Here is a 15194-nt window from a genome sequence, read left to right on the forward strand (position 1 = left end):
AAGGAGACTCGGCGAATCAGGTCTGTTCGAGGAAAACCCTAAATTCGGGACTTGGGGCCTATTTAAGCGCCTCATTCTCTTCACCAGGGTTCCTTTACTGCCTCTTTAACCCATAATGCCAAACCTTAGCCGCCATATCCATTGATTGAGCCAATTGTTGTCTTGAGGAGTGCATTAAAGCTTGGAGAAGAAAGAAGGATCTTGAAGGTGCAAGCAGGGGGCTATAGATATGAGATTGGGAACATATTTCTGAACATCTGAAGGTATTAAGTCGTTTCCCTTCCTTTAGATCTATTTTGGTTGTGAGTTTTGGGGCTTTTAGCCATGAGTAGTGATCCATTTGAGTTAGAAGCTGGATCTGGAGTTGCTAGTTCAGATCTAAGTATATTTTGGTCTTGGAAAGCATAAAGTTTCAGCCCTTGAGTTGATTATGGAGCCTCTTTGCTTTAAAACCTAGTTTATGGTGTATTTTGCCTAGATCTCCTCCTCTACACGTAAAGTTTGCTACTTTACGTGAGGAGTAGGCGTGGGAAGGGTAGATCTATAGTTTGGAGTCCATGCATGACTCAAAAGTCCTTTGCATATATAGAGATCGGAATGGACTCGGCGAGTCCTTTGAGTGGACTCGGTGAGTAGCATGAAGATGAAGAGGAACTCGACGAGTGGGATGAACAGCTCGTCGAGTCAGATGAAGTTGGTCAGGAACTCGGCGAGTTGGATGAACAACTCGGAGAGTCTGTTGAAGGTTGTCTTGGACTCGGCGAGTCTGTTCTTAGACTCGGCGAGTTAGGTCGTGGAACCCCAAACCCTTCGAGTTGAGACTCGAGTCAGTGAGTCGAATGGAGACTCGGTGAGTTGGACAGGTTAGGACTCGGAAATTGGTAGACTCGGCGATTCGAGTCGCGAATAGAAGGACTCTGAACATATGAACTCGACAAGTCAATAGGGTGACTCGGCGAGTTGGGTTGACCTGGAAGGTTGACTTTGACTAGAACTTTGACCTTGACCAGAGTTGACTTGGTTGTCTTTCGGGGGTCAGTTAGACTCAGTGTTGCTTTGATATTGGTAGCTCGGGGAGCGAGTGGAGCAGGAGTTCAGAGAGTTGTTAGGCAGCAGCTAGTGGGTTCATTAGCCAGTTCAGCCAGTGCAAGTGAGTTTCCCTTTGTATGAATGGGTCTACGGCCATAATGCCGGCCCATGTAGTTCCGAGTAGAAGACCCGAGGGTTAGCCCTAGGCACAGTATGCTAGTATGATATTCGGGACGAGGTCCAATGATAGAGGGCGGGTGCCCAAGGAATGGTTTATGTGATAGTTATACTTGTTGTCTATGTGACACCTGTATGTGCCTGATAGGGAGGTGAGTGTGGGGGGGTCCCGTATTTCACCAATAGCAGAGTGTTGATGGTGTTCCATATCTCAGTAGCAGCAGATCAGGGGCGAGGCCCAAGTTAGGGAAGGAGTGAGGATGGGATGGGCCCGTACCTCACTATCAACAGGAGTATGGACAGGGTTCCATGACTCATCAGTAGCAGGATAGGGGCGGGGCCCAGAGATAGGCGAGGGCTTAGGACAAGATCCGTTAGTATGTGTTTAGCTTATGTAATGTGATGTGATATGTGTATGTGTTATTATATGTTAGTGGGCGAGGCCCTGTGACAGGCGAGACCAAAGTGAAACAGATCTGTATCCGAGCGGGGCTCGAAGCCAGGCGGGGCCTAAAGCGGCGGGGCCGTTGTAGCGGGCGAGGCCCAAGGTAGGGGGCGAGGCCCAGAATAGCGGGCATGGCCCAGTACGTGCAGTATGTGGTTATTCATGGTATGTGGTAGGGCGGGGAACTCACTAAGCTTCATGCTTACGGTTTTCAGCTTTGGTTTCAGGTACTTCCGGTAGCGGAGGGAAGAGCTCGGGGTGATCGCATGGCATACACCATAGATTTGACAGCCTGGGAATGTTTACTCTGATAACGAACATGTATTTTGGAAGCTAATACTCTATTTATGTTTTGAAATGATGAATTTGCTTAAAGTAATGTTTTATTAAAAGAAATTTTTAGTCTTAAATTTTGGGACATTACACAAAAGCTCCCGGAGTGTACCTGTCTACCGATGACCTGAGAATACAAGTTACTTTGAAAGCAAGTATCAGCATTTTTAATGCTGGTGAGTTCATAAGTATTTAATGACATTGGTATAAAAACATCTCTTACTTTAAAATAATCTCACACAATGATGGTGGTTTAGAATCATACAGAGTGTTAGAATTCTTTCAAGAAAATCCTATACTTTCTAAATAAAAGCAGTCTTCTGCCAAGACCCAATTATTTTATGTTTTAAGGAGTAATTTCCCCAAAAATACTATCATTATCAAAATATAGTTTTTAATCTAAAGGAATTTTGAGAAAAATCACAAGTAAAAGTAATAGGGGAAAATAATATTATACATCAACAGTAATACTGCTGGCTAAAGTAAATAAAACATAGACTCCAGGAGGGTATCAAATGGACAATACGCTTGGCTCAGTCTAAATGTGAATAAAACATAGACTCAAGGAGGGTATCGAATGGACAATACGCCTGGCTCAATCTAAAGGTGAATAAAGCTTAGACTCTAGGAGGGTATCGAATGGACAATATGCTGGCTCAGTCTAAAGGTTAATAAAACATAGATTCCACGAGGGTATCGAATGGACAATACGCCTGGCTCAGTCTAAAGGTGAATAAAACATAGACTCCAGGAGGGTATTGAATAGACAATACGCCTGGCTCAGTCTAAAGGTGAATAAAACATAGACTCTAAGAGGGTATCGAATGGACAATACGCCTGGCTCAGTCTAAAGGTGAATAAAAGAGCTAAATGTGAACTCATATGTAACCATGCTGATTGACGATCAAATACCTGATGACCCTCCAGGTCACATGTAGAGTTGGTGACATTGTGTCACCTATGGCCCTTACCGGCTCAGACTGTAGCTAGCAGTCAGGATGTGGGAGTGTCTGTCCCGTATAGATCTATACACATGATGTCCGCTCTCCCTCCAGGAGACTCTGGTTACACGGCGATGGCGCTATGAAGCGTTGTATCGGGAAATAGTGCGTCAAATTCTATTTAAAGTATTAAAATAATAGTATAGACTCACGAATGAACCGACTTTCGATTAATTCTTCGTAGTAGAGAGAGAGAGAGAGAGAGAGAGAGAGTAAATAGAATCTCCTAACTATTCCTATAATAGTTACTAGTGTTTTAGGTAAATGAATAATGGAAGGATGCCTTTGCTACCGAAAGGAAATGAACTGGCTGAGAGAACTTTTATGACTATATATGTATACATGATATATAACTAATATTTAAACGACCTTCGGATGGATAACCGATACCCTAGAGCCACATCCAAACAAGGAAAAGAAGGTAAGGCGAGCTAGCCTTCCTAAGTCCTAAGAAAGTTTGGTAAAAACCTTTGGAAAACTTATAAATAAGAATTTATGACTTGATGTCAATTTATAAAACAAGCTTTGGAAACCTTTGGAAAATCTTTAAAAATCTAAAAAGGGATATTCATACTTTAACGAGACTTGAAAACAAGATTCGAAAACCTTTAGCTTAATAAAGCAGTTTAACATGCAAAAATCTATTTTGCTATACAGTTATTAATCACATGTGATTGATCTAATAACTTACTAGTTTAACTTGTATCCCCCCCCCCATAAAAGCATTCAAAATCATTTAAAACGTGGATTAAGGGGTATGAACTCACCTGATGTGGGTAACTCGAAAGAAAGATTTATATAGGATCACCGGGTGTCGAATGAAGTCGTGAGCACAAACGGATCCTAGTTTAACATGTAGTAACACATATATAAATACATTTAGGGTATATAACCACTAATAGACACAACAATACACTTTAGGGACATGAGAACACTTAGAAATGTGTGTTACAAACACCCATTGAAGTCCCTAAATAAGTGTAGGGCATTAGATTTGAGTGTCTCAACCTTTATGAGTGTGCGCCCAGAGTGTGCGGCCAGGCCTGTGTGCGGCCGTACACTCCCACCCAAATGTGCCCAAATCGATTTCCAAGGCTTGGGGATGATCCTAAGAAGGTGTTTTGGGTCTTTGCTATGCTTAAAGGAGTGTTTAGGTCCATTTTAGGGCCAAAGAGGTGTGTGCGGTCACACACGATGTGTGTGTGGCCGTACACCTTCAAAGGGTGAAGAACATGAAGAACACTATGAGTTTTAGGCTTAGATTCAGGTGTCTTACCAATATAACAAGTTGAATGGAGGAGTACTTCACATTTTTGAAGCCCTTAGAGTGTTCTTAATTGAAGATTCTAGAGACAAAGTTCCAAGTTTAATGGAGTGGGAGAAAGGGGATGTAAGGTTGGCTATGTGTTCAATATATAGGTTCGCGTATGAGGTTGGAAGATGTGTGCGGCTGGGTGTGTGGCTGGCTGGCGGCAAACACGGGTCTGCAGCCGCACACACCTTCTTTGGTGTGTTTGGCCTGATTTTGTGATGCTACACACTTTCTAAACATTCTTAAGATTCATATCTAGGTTATACTAAGCCTAGAACACTCATATAGACCCACATTTTCGTTAAAAGATAGCAAAATGAAGGCTGACACTCGGCTGAGTTGAATAGTTGGACTTTACAAGACAAGGATTTTCGGGTTGTCGCATTATCCCCCTGTTAGAGTGAATTTCTTCCCGAAATTTAGAATCTTAATGAATACTCAGGGATAGGTGCGAAGGATGTCAATACTTGATGCTCTATCCGATCTGTCCATTCCGTTGGGGAATCAGATCTATACTGAGTCCTAACAAACATTCATTAGGAGGTATGGCTTTTTCCTCTGGCCTCTAGGCTACATGGGATAAGGTTTAATCAGTTTCCTTCACCGAGACAGATTTCGCCTATTTCCCTTAATGAACGTGACATTGGTATTTATGAATCTAGTCGAGAACATGAGAGTTTTGTCGGGTACTACTGGTTCATCCGCTGAGACGCGGACAGGTTAGGGTGGAACTTATGGAATCCCTAAACCAGTTGGGGTCTGACGGATGTTGGTCCAGTTCTTATCAAGAATCTCTGATGGTCCTCAGTTCCTTGGAAAATAAATCGTTCCGTACCCAAAACACAATATACTTCCTTGGTGAGATCATCACTTGGTGTGATCACCATTTTGAAGTTCAAAAAATTTTCTCTTAGTGGAGGTGTAGTCCTTCTGATTGGTTCCTAGGAGTTTCAGGTCGTATTCGGATGCGTATTTCCTATTGATTGGCCTTTGGAGGTTTTTCGGATTATTGAAGATGCTGGCTATATGCTGACATCTATTGGTTGCGTGGGATCTACCTCAGTCTAGCGTAGAAAGGACCTGCACTTTCGACTCATGAGGTGTTTCTAACGGAAACTCTCAAAGTCGGTGTGATAGGGGATTTTACCAGATGATTCTTAGAAAGTTTAAATTTTCATTATCATTTAATAGATGCTTTCACAACATGATCCCTAATCGGGAAGAATCATGCTCTTACTCGCTTCGCTGTTTCTTGGATAGAAGTGTCCGATCATGGCTAACTTAGCCCTTAGAGATTTTCTGAAGTGCTGGACTACTGTTGAGAGGCTTAATTTGTGGGATTAAGCGCAAATGGATGGTTGTATTCGATGTTTTTGACCCTTACGACTTGAGTTACTTTCCTAACCAAGGGTGTTAGCTACTATGTTGGCCTGACCGAGATGACAACAAATTTCCCATTTGTGGTCATTTTTGTAGCTCAACCCATAGTGGTTCTCTTGACTCCAACACCTTTTCTAAGGGATAGGATAAAGGGTCTTATCATAAGGTTCGTGTTCGACCTCATACTTGGCTTAATCACTAATACCCGGTGTATGCGAGTCGTATATAATTGAGATTTGACGGGATGTTCAGATGTGTGGCCCCACCCCAGACCCACAACCAAACGAGGAACAGGGAATAGGGAGGAAGCACACATCTTAAATATTATTGATCTAAATTATATACCAGTCTAATGCATATACTCAGTAGTAGTAAGTTAATCCCATGAGTTCTTTCTCTTGATTCACGAACCTCATTATGTGATGTGGACAACCTTTCTGGGGGAATATATTGAGTAGGTTTCGGGCAGTTATTGTCTTCCGGAGAATATGCGGTGTCTTCCGCTTCTGATTTGAATGTCTATGGAGGGGTTGGTTAACAGCGCGTGGTACCCTTCTCATGGGTACTTCGGAAGGCTTGGGTAAGAGAGACGACTGATGGTTCGCATTAGGTTTTCTTATTAGTTTTGGAAGGATCTTTATTTGACGCATAGGCTATGGTGAAAGTTCTCTTTACACGGCACTAGGAATTTTCACATGGTCGCACCATTTCGAAACATGATTGAAGGCAGTGTCGAATTTAACAAACATCGACATGATATGGAATGAATATCGATAGGACCATGTTCTGAATAGGGCATACAAGTTCTTAACGTCTCTGGTTTCGTTCATGGTATCACTACCGCGGATACTTGGACCGATGAAATTTACGCGGAACTCTAGGGGGTCCTAATGTTTCAGAATAATGTACTTTTCAAGAATGGATTTCTCACGAGGCCTCTCCATAATCGCCTAGTATACACTAGTCAGGCATAATTAAGATTACAAGGACTATTGACTGAGAGACTTCACTCTAAATCCCCAACCCAACGAGGAACAGGATATGAGGCAGCATCACTCACTCGAGGTCTATCAATCTTAATTATAAATGGCCTTAACGTATATACTAAGCCATCATAGCTTAACCTGATGGATTTTTGAGTGTTACAACAGTGCTGCGACTTTCGCCTTAACGAGGGAGTAATTACAATTAGAATTAATCATTTAATGTTTTTTGTTAACTACTCAGGATTAAGAGACGTACCAAAATTTCTACCGGGTTCTTTGATGTTCCTTTAGGCATTAAGGTTAGACTCCTCCAACATCCTTGTCATTTCTTTCAGTTGGGCAATTCCTCTTGAGGTGCCCAATCTCACCACATAGATGGCATATTGGATTCTCCCCGCATTGGTGGTTGAGGTAATGAACTCAACCGAGGTTTTACAGAAACGAGCGATATGCCCCTTCATGTTGCACCTAACGCAAAAGAGTTCTTGGAAAATACCATGATGATGGTAGCTACACTTGCTGCAACGGGGAAGGTTTCCTAGGTATGGTCTTCTTGGAGTCGAGGCAGAAGTGTTGACAGAGGTATTGTCCACTTCAGCTAGTTGCCCTTCGGAAGGCCTTTGAGTCGAGGTACTTACCTCCTCGTTCTTGAACTTTCTCTTCAGTGGATTTGGCTGGGGTTCTTGGGTGGTTTTACTCACTGGTGCTGGTTGCTGTTGTCCATTGCTTTCATCGGGATTCCTGATAGGGCTCCTGCTAACGTTGGCATTCTTAGCATTCAGGTGAGCCATGACAGCTGCTACGACTGTTGAAACTGCAGCTTGAAACGTAGCTTCATCGAATAGGAGAGTCGGTGTTTTGCCAGCGGGCTGGTTACGTTTCATTGGTGGCATGGTTCTTCTTACACGAAATGGAACAAAAGCTTGTGGGAGACGATGGTTAACCCTAGACGTATCTTTCATTACTATGATAGGCATAAATTTTCCCGCGCCTTGAGTTATGGGTATCTGAGTGTCGACCTACATCCCTATGATGCAGTCCGGGTAACAAGGCAGGAGTAAGTGCGTCGGAAAGCCATAAGAAGGGAGTCGTTCTTACTAAGTTATCTTTATACCAGAAAGGTTCACTCTCTGGCTTTGAAAAGATTTAAGAGAAGTTCGGAACGAAGATTACAGAAGAGAAGGCTCATGACGGCTTATGGCTAAATACTCTTAATCAGGATTTTGAGATCCGATCTATTCATATTACTTGCAACGGGAAAGACGATTTGGTTGTCACATAGTGTGAGCAGTGTAATCACTAGCTCACCATTGTATTATTTTATGGATGTATTAGCGTGACGATAAGGGGGAAAAGACACTTCTCGGGTTCCATGTATTGGCTCCCTTTGTCCACGTCTTATCCCTGACTGGAATAGGCGTTGGTTTTCTTCGGGTACTTACCTAGGGGTCTATTCTCTTGTAGACATATTGAATCTCTACTTCTCCTTACTTCTGATTCCGACCCCGTGTGTCACCACTTCATGATGGATGACTGGAATCTTGGAAATTCAAGCGAATTCTCCACCGATGTCCCTAAAAGATATAGGTACATGGGGCTTCAATAGTCTTGACCTTGTTCATTTATTACCAAATTGGAAACCTTCTTAATGAACCTCTTCTGTGTCTGAATCGACTCTCCTGCCAACCACTGAAGTGGATAAGGTTTTCTAAAGGGGTTCGAGCAAGAATGGAAATGTCTAAAGAAACCTAAGAAACTATTAAAACATTTCACTGGGTGATCCATATCGCGTCCTGCTACAATTACATAGGGTACACAAATTAACTATAACTTAGATCTGATAGGCCTTCAAATATGTGATACTACTCTATATCCACATCCAGACAAGGAAAAGGAAGTAAAGTGAAACCTCATATTCTCAGACTATGAGATCCTTACTATATATAACTTTGGGAGTGTACACTCTGTAATCATAGGTCTATCAACAAGGATCTTTTTAGTTTTTCCCACAAGGTTATTTATGGTTCCTAAAATACCTGTATGGTATTTTAATTACTGGTTTGATTCTTAACTCCTGAACATGATTCTGGGTTTATAGTAAATCTTTTAGTATCCTAATATACTCCCATAGTATTTTAAACTTTATGTTTGGCTCTAGCATTCCTATTTGGTAACTTTCAGATTTGTTGCAACATTAATATCACTCCCAAGCACACGTTAGTCGTATCTCGAATAAATGTAGTTGATCAGGTTACATTTATTCCAGCTTACGATTACATAGCTGCCTAGGTTTGACGGTAATGGTCAACATCCAAAGAATTTTTTCTTGTTCTTCTTGTGATACTTTATTCTGGTTTTTATATTTTGGATGTTCTTATACTTTTGTAAAATATGGTTCTATTTTAAAGTATAATTCTTGGTCAGAGTGTTTTATCCCAATGTATTTATAGGTTGTATATCCTTAATGATTTGATATACTGAGATCACTATAAATAATGCTCTGATACCAATCTGTTACACCCCAAAACCGAGAACGGCGGAATACATTCTGGGGTGGAGGACGTCATGTCAAGTATCACAACATATGCAGTATAGTAATCAAAGTACAACAACCATTGCATTAACAGTAATAATTTTTCATAAGTTACATTTAGCAACAACATTAAGAGTAAAATACAGAGAATACCATATAAAGTAGCTCGGTACAAGGCTGTCTTAACAAAAGCTCCAAGAGTGTACCTGTCTACCGATGACCTGAGAATACAAGTTATTTTGAAAGCGAATATCAACATTTTTAATGTTGGTGAGTTCATAAGTATTTAATGACATTGGTATAAAATCACGTTTTATTTTAAAATAATCTCACACAATGATGGTGGTTTAGAATCTACAGAGTGTTATAATTTTTTCAAAAAAATCCTATATTTTCTAAATAAAAGCATTCTTCTACCAAGAGCCAATTCTTTTATGTTTTAAGGAGTAATTTCTCCAAAAATACTATCATTATCAAAATATAGTTTTTACTTTAAAGGAATTGTGAGAAAAATCACAAGTAAAAGTAATAGGGGAAAATAATATATTACCTCAATAGTAATAATGATGGCTAAAGTAAATAAAGCATAGACTCCAGGAGGGTATCGAATGAACATTACGCCTGGCATAGTCTAAAGGTGAATAAAACATAGACTCCAGGAGGGTATCGAATGGACAATATACCTGGCTTAGTCTAAAGCTGAATAAAACATAGACTCCAAGAGGGTATCGAATGGACAATACGCCTGGCTCAGTCTAAAGGTGAATAAAACATAGACTCTTGGAGGGTATCGAATGGACAATACGCCTGGCTCAGTCTAGAGGTGAATAAAACATAGACTCCAGGAGGGTATCGAATGGGCAATATGCCTGGCTCCGTCTAAAGGTGAATAAAACATAGACTCCAGGAGGGTATCGAATGGACAATACGCCTGGCTCAGTATAAACGTGAATAACACATAGACTCCAGGAGGGTATCGAATGGACAATACGCCAGGCTCAGTCTAAAGGTGAATAAAAGGGCTGAATGTGAACTCTTATGTAACCATGTTGATTGACGATCGAATACCTGACGATCGAATACCTGTGAACTCTAAGTCCTTTAAACATTACTTATATAACTATACATATGCAGGCATACATTTTATAACATAAAAGCATAAAAGAAAGTTTGGTAAAAACCTTTGGAAAACTTATAAATAAAAATTTATAACTTGATGTCAATTTATAAATTAAGCTTTGGAAACCTTTGGCAAATCTTTAATAATCTAAAAAGGGATATTCATACTTTAAAAAGGTTTGAAAACAAGATTTGAAAACCTCTTGCTGGATAAAGCAGTTTAACATGCAAAAATCTAATTTGCTATACAGTTATTAATCACATCTGATTGATCTAATAACTTACTAGTTTAACTTGTATTCCCCCCCCCCCCCCCCATAAAAGCATTAAAAATCATTTAAAAGGTGGATTAAGGGGTATGAACTCAACTGAAGTGGGTAACTCGAAAGAAAGATTGATATAGGATCATCGGGTGTCGAATGAAGTCGTGAGCACAAACGGATCCTAGTTTAACATGTAATAACACATATATATGAATATATTTAGGGTATATAACCACTAATAGACACATGGATACACTTTAGGGACATGAGAACACTTACAAATTAGTGTTACAAACACCCATTGAAGTCCCTAAATGAGTGTAGGGCATTAGATTTGAGTGTAAGGCCACCAAACTCAACCTTGTGAGTGTGCGGCCAGGTGTGCGGCCAGAGTGTGCGGCCAGGCCTTTGAGCGGCCGTACACTCCCACACAAATGTGCCCAAATTGATTTTCCTAGGCATTGGGATGATCCTAAGAGGGTGCTTTGGGTCGTTGCTATGCTTAAAGGAGTGTTTAGGTCCATTTTAGGGCCAAAGAGGTGTGTGCGGTCACAAACGATGTGTGTGCAGCCGTACAACTTCAAAGGGTGAAGAACATGAAGAACACAATGAGTTTTAGGCTTAGATTCAGGTGTCTTACCAATATAACAAGTTAAATGGAGGAGTACTTCACGTTTTTTAGGCCCTTAGAGTGTTCTTGGATGAGGATTCTAGAGAGAGAAAGTTCCATATTTGAAGAAGTGGGAGAAAGGGGGTATAAGGTTGGCTAAGTGTTCAATATATAGGGTCGAGTGTGAGGTTAAAGGATGTGTGCGGCTGGCAATCCGCACACGCGGGTGTGCGGCCGCGCACACCTTCTTTGGTGTGTTTGGCCCGATTTTGTGATGCTACACACTTTCCACCCCTTCTTAAGACTCGTATCTAGGTTATACTAAGTCTATAACACTCATATAGACCCACATTTTCGTTAAAACATAACAAAACGAAGGCTGATACTCGGCTGAGTTGAATAGTTGGACTTTACAAGACAAGGATTTCTGGGTTGTCACAAAATACGAGATGCATGATAGTGCATTATCTCCAGACTGAGAGTCAGGACTAATTAGAAACAGTTGGGATATCTAGCATTGTGTCAGTCTGAGGCTTTAGGAAGAGTAGAGGCAGTCACGCCGAGGGATTCTAAAGTGTTTGTCTGAGTCACGGGATATTTGGAGTTTCTTGGTTTCCATTGGGCAGATCATTGAGTGATTATGTGGTATGTTCCAAGATTCAAGTATGATGTACTTGGTGAAACAGCCTATGGAGTAGATTGTTGGTATTCTAATTGGTGATGGTTCGAACCCTAAGTGGGGGAGAACTGGGTATTCTATTGAGAGGATCAACGATCCGTTCAAGTGCGGTTAGAGAACTGGTTATGCAGATCTGTGGTGCAGACACCTGAGACCTAGGTTATTGGTGGATGAGGCGAGGTGCAAGGCGAGATGATGTTTATGTCTGTGCTTATGAAAGGATGAGTGAATCCACGACAGGTGGCCAACGGTCAGAGAATTTATTGTGGCCAGGTACTTTTTGGGTTTTCAAATGTTGAGTTCGAGGCAGTTGGGTCGGTGAGTTTAGGGTGCATTAGCTAAGATTTGCGGGTATAGGTATAGATTGTGATCTATACTCCAGGAGGGGCAGCGTTTGATTTGTCAACCTATTTCAGAGTCGGTATGAGTAGTTTCATATGGGTGGTGATCAGTAAATGGTGGAGCTTCGGATTTTCGTCAACATGTTTTCATTCGTTGATGATTCCTCTGTGTTTCAATTTGTGAGATGGGAATCTTTCGAGGTTTCGAGTTGCGTAAGTGGAAGATCAGTGGTTGAGGCAAGACATCATAAGATGTTGTGATGGTGTACCAAGGTACCCGAGTGATTTTTGTTCCTGTGGGAACCTATCAGTTAACTGTCTCCGGAGTGGGACTGTCTAAGGGTGTATCTATGCTCAGACTAGTGCCTTGCCTACGATAACTTACATCAGGAGTGGTGATGCATAAGTTAGGTGGGTGTAAGCACCTATCTATCTTGAGCTGTGGAGCATGATTTTGTGAAAATAGTGTAGTGATGATTCGATGATGAGATTATGAGGTGATAAGAGAGATCGCCTAGATCCAGGTAGGACTAATCGCTTTGGGATTATCAGTAGAAATCATGGAGTGATCCCGTGGTGACTCAGTGAGCGAGAGAGTTTTGTGAGACTACCGGGAGCCGTAGCATCCATGAGTCAGTGGGAGAGGGTATCATGGTACTGTTGGATTAATGTCTAAGTCCATAACTATAATTGGTAAGACTTGACCCGACCCGACATGGTCCATTTGGGTTGCATGGCATCATGCACTTAGATAGACTAAATGAGAGAAATAAGACACTTATGGTTATTAATATATTATAAGTTCTAGTATATTAATAATAAGAATAATAGTATTTAATTAGTATTGATCAAGAATTAATCTAGGATTAATTAAGTGATCAAAAGAAGTCTAATTAAATATATGGGTTGATTGTGTAAATCATCCATACTTGTATAGTGGGCTAATGCTCCATGGATTATCTAGTTGGGCCAAAACCCATATGATGCTCCATGGATGCTCCACGATGTATTTGTACCCATGGATCATGGAAATGAAAGGCCATGTCAATTAGGGTTTACATGGTGTAACCCTAACTATATAAGCATCTTATTCTTGACCAAAATCGGCCACTAGTGTGTGAAGAGAAAGGGCTAGCCGATTTCATGAGTTGTAGAATTCTCTCAAGCTATTCTAAGTGTTTTGGTGATTGTGATTCCATTCGAGGTGTCACACTTGGGGCACTAGGCACTCAAGCTTCATGAAGACTTTCTACATCAAAGAGGTATGTATTCTATCTTGTTACACTCATTGTTTTGTATGCTAGATTAGGATAATACCTTGGAAGTTCTTATTTGCATGTATAATAGAGAAAACATAGATCCAAGGTATTTAGGGTTTCATGTACACTTAGGAGTGTTAGAATGCTCAAAACCCAACAGGTACTACGAGGAGCTGTAGTACACAATAGTCAGCGAAAGAGTTCCGTGGTACTGCGGGGAGCCGTAGTATTCGCTATTCAGCGAGAGAGCATTGTGATACTACGAGGAGCCGTAGTATTCACTGGATAGCAGTAGAGTGTTGTGATACTGCGGGGAGCCATTGTACTCACTAGTCAGCGAGAGAGTGTTGTGGTACTACGGGGAGCCGTAGTATTCACTAGTTAGCAAGAGAGTTCCGTGATACTGCAGGGAGCCGTAGCATTCCCAAGTCAGTGAGAGGGTGTCGAAAATCTGCGGTGAGCCATATCATTCATGAGTCAATAAAGGAGCATCTTAAGACTACCGGGGGAACCATATCACTCGGGAGTCGATAAGAGTGAATATTATTTTGCGTTGAGATTTAGTGTTCACTAGTCATAGTATGACGTATAGGAGCTCGTACGCTTGGGTAGCCTGGCCACTTGAGTCTTTGGAAACCTGGTTGCCGGACCAGGGGTGGGACTAGGGTCTCCGTGACGGTCGAGGATTGTTGTATCCCAGGTTGAGGAAGGGCTATCTTAATCGGAAGGAATTGGAGAGATAGTGTGTGCATAAATTTGCGAATCGCGGGTTCAGGTTGAGTATCAGATTGGAAATGAGTGACTCCAATTCTGTTGTGGAATCAGACTCTCGAGTTGAGTTTGGGACAATTTGTGTATTGAGTAGGCGAGATGAGGTTCCAGATTTGTATATGGGTTCATTTGAGAGGAACTGGGGCTTATGATTAAGGGTGTCAGAGGTTCCAAGCAGACTTCACCGTTTTCTTGTGTCTAAGAACTAAGTTTTGAGGCTCATTCCTTAAGAAGAGTTCTGATAGTTGTTTGGCGGTGGGTCCTTAGTGGGATATGACCTTTCGTTCCTTTTGAGTTACGATCGGGATCGATTAGAGGATTAGAGTTGGTAGAGTGTTCTTAGAGTCTATTATTCGATAAGAGATTAACATGATGATATTTTGCAAGAGTGGTATGGGATGGAGACAGACCACTATTGTTTTCAAGTTCTAGAGAGTCAGATCGAGTACCGCAGCAGCGGAAGGGTATGTCCTTCTTCGGGGTCCGGATTTCCTGTTGGGTTTAGGTGTCTTTGAAAGATATTATTGTATGACAAGAGGTCCTTTCGGTGGTGCTTCTCAGGTTATTCGGTTCCATCTATGTGTTGATATGGAGCGATTTCGAGGGTGAAATCTAATTCAAGTGCGGGAGAATTGTAACATCCTGTTTCAGATCGTCCGTGATTATGGTTCGTGGCTGCAACTCGGGCATGAGGGAGCCTCAGGATTGCGACGAGTTGCAAGGAGTGTAGGGCATCTCTTCACCTTTCCATGGATATGAGGTTCATTGGAAATATAGTTATATCGAGGAAGCTATGGAAGTTTGAAGTTTTGGCAGGATAAGTCCTTATATTGAGAAAGGTGGCAGCTGAGTACATTGGGTGTACGTGTGTGTACACTTAGCGTACTCATGTGTGTGACTTTTAAGCGGAGCCACCTACTACGCTGGGTGTACTAGGCACAAAATGAAAACCCAAA

The sequence above is a fragment of the Lactuca sativa genome, chromosome 3 (assembly GCF_002870075.4).
Source record: "Lactuca sativa cultivar Salinas chromosome 3, Lsat_Salinas_v11, whole genome shotgun sequence".
NCBI lineage: Eukaryota > Viridiplantae > Streptophyta > Magnoliopsida > Asterales > Asteraceae > Lactuca > Lactuca sativa.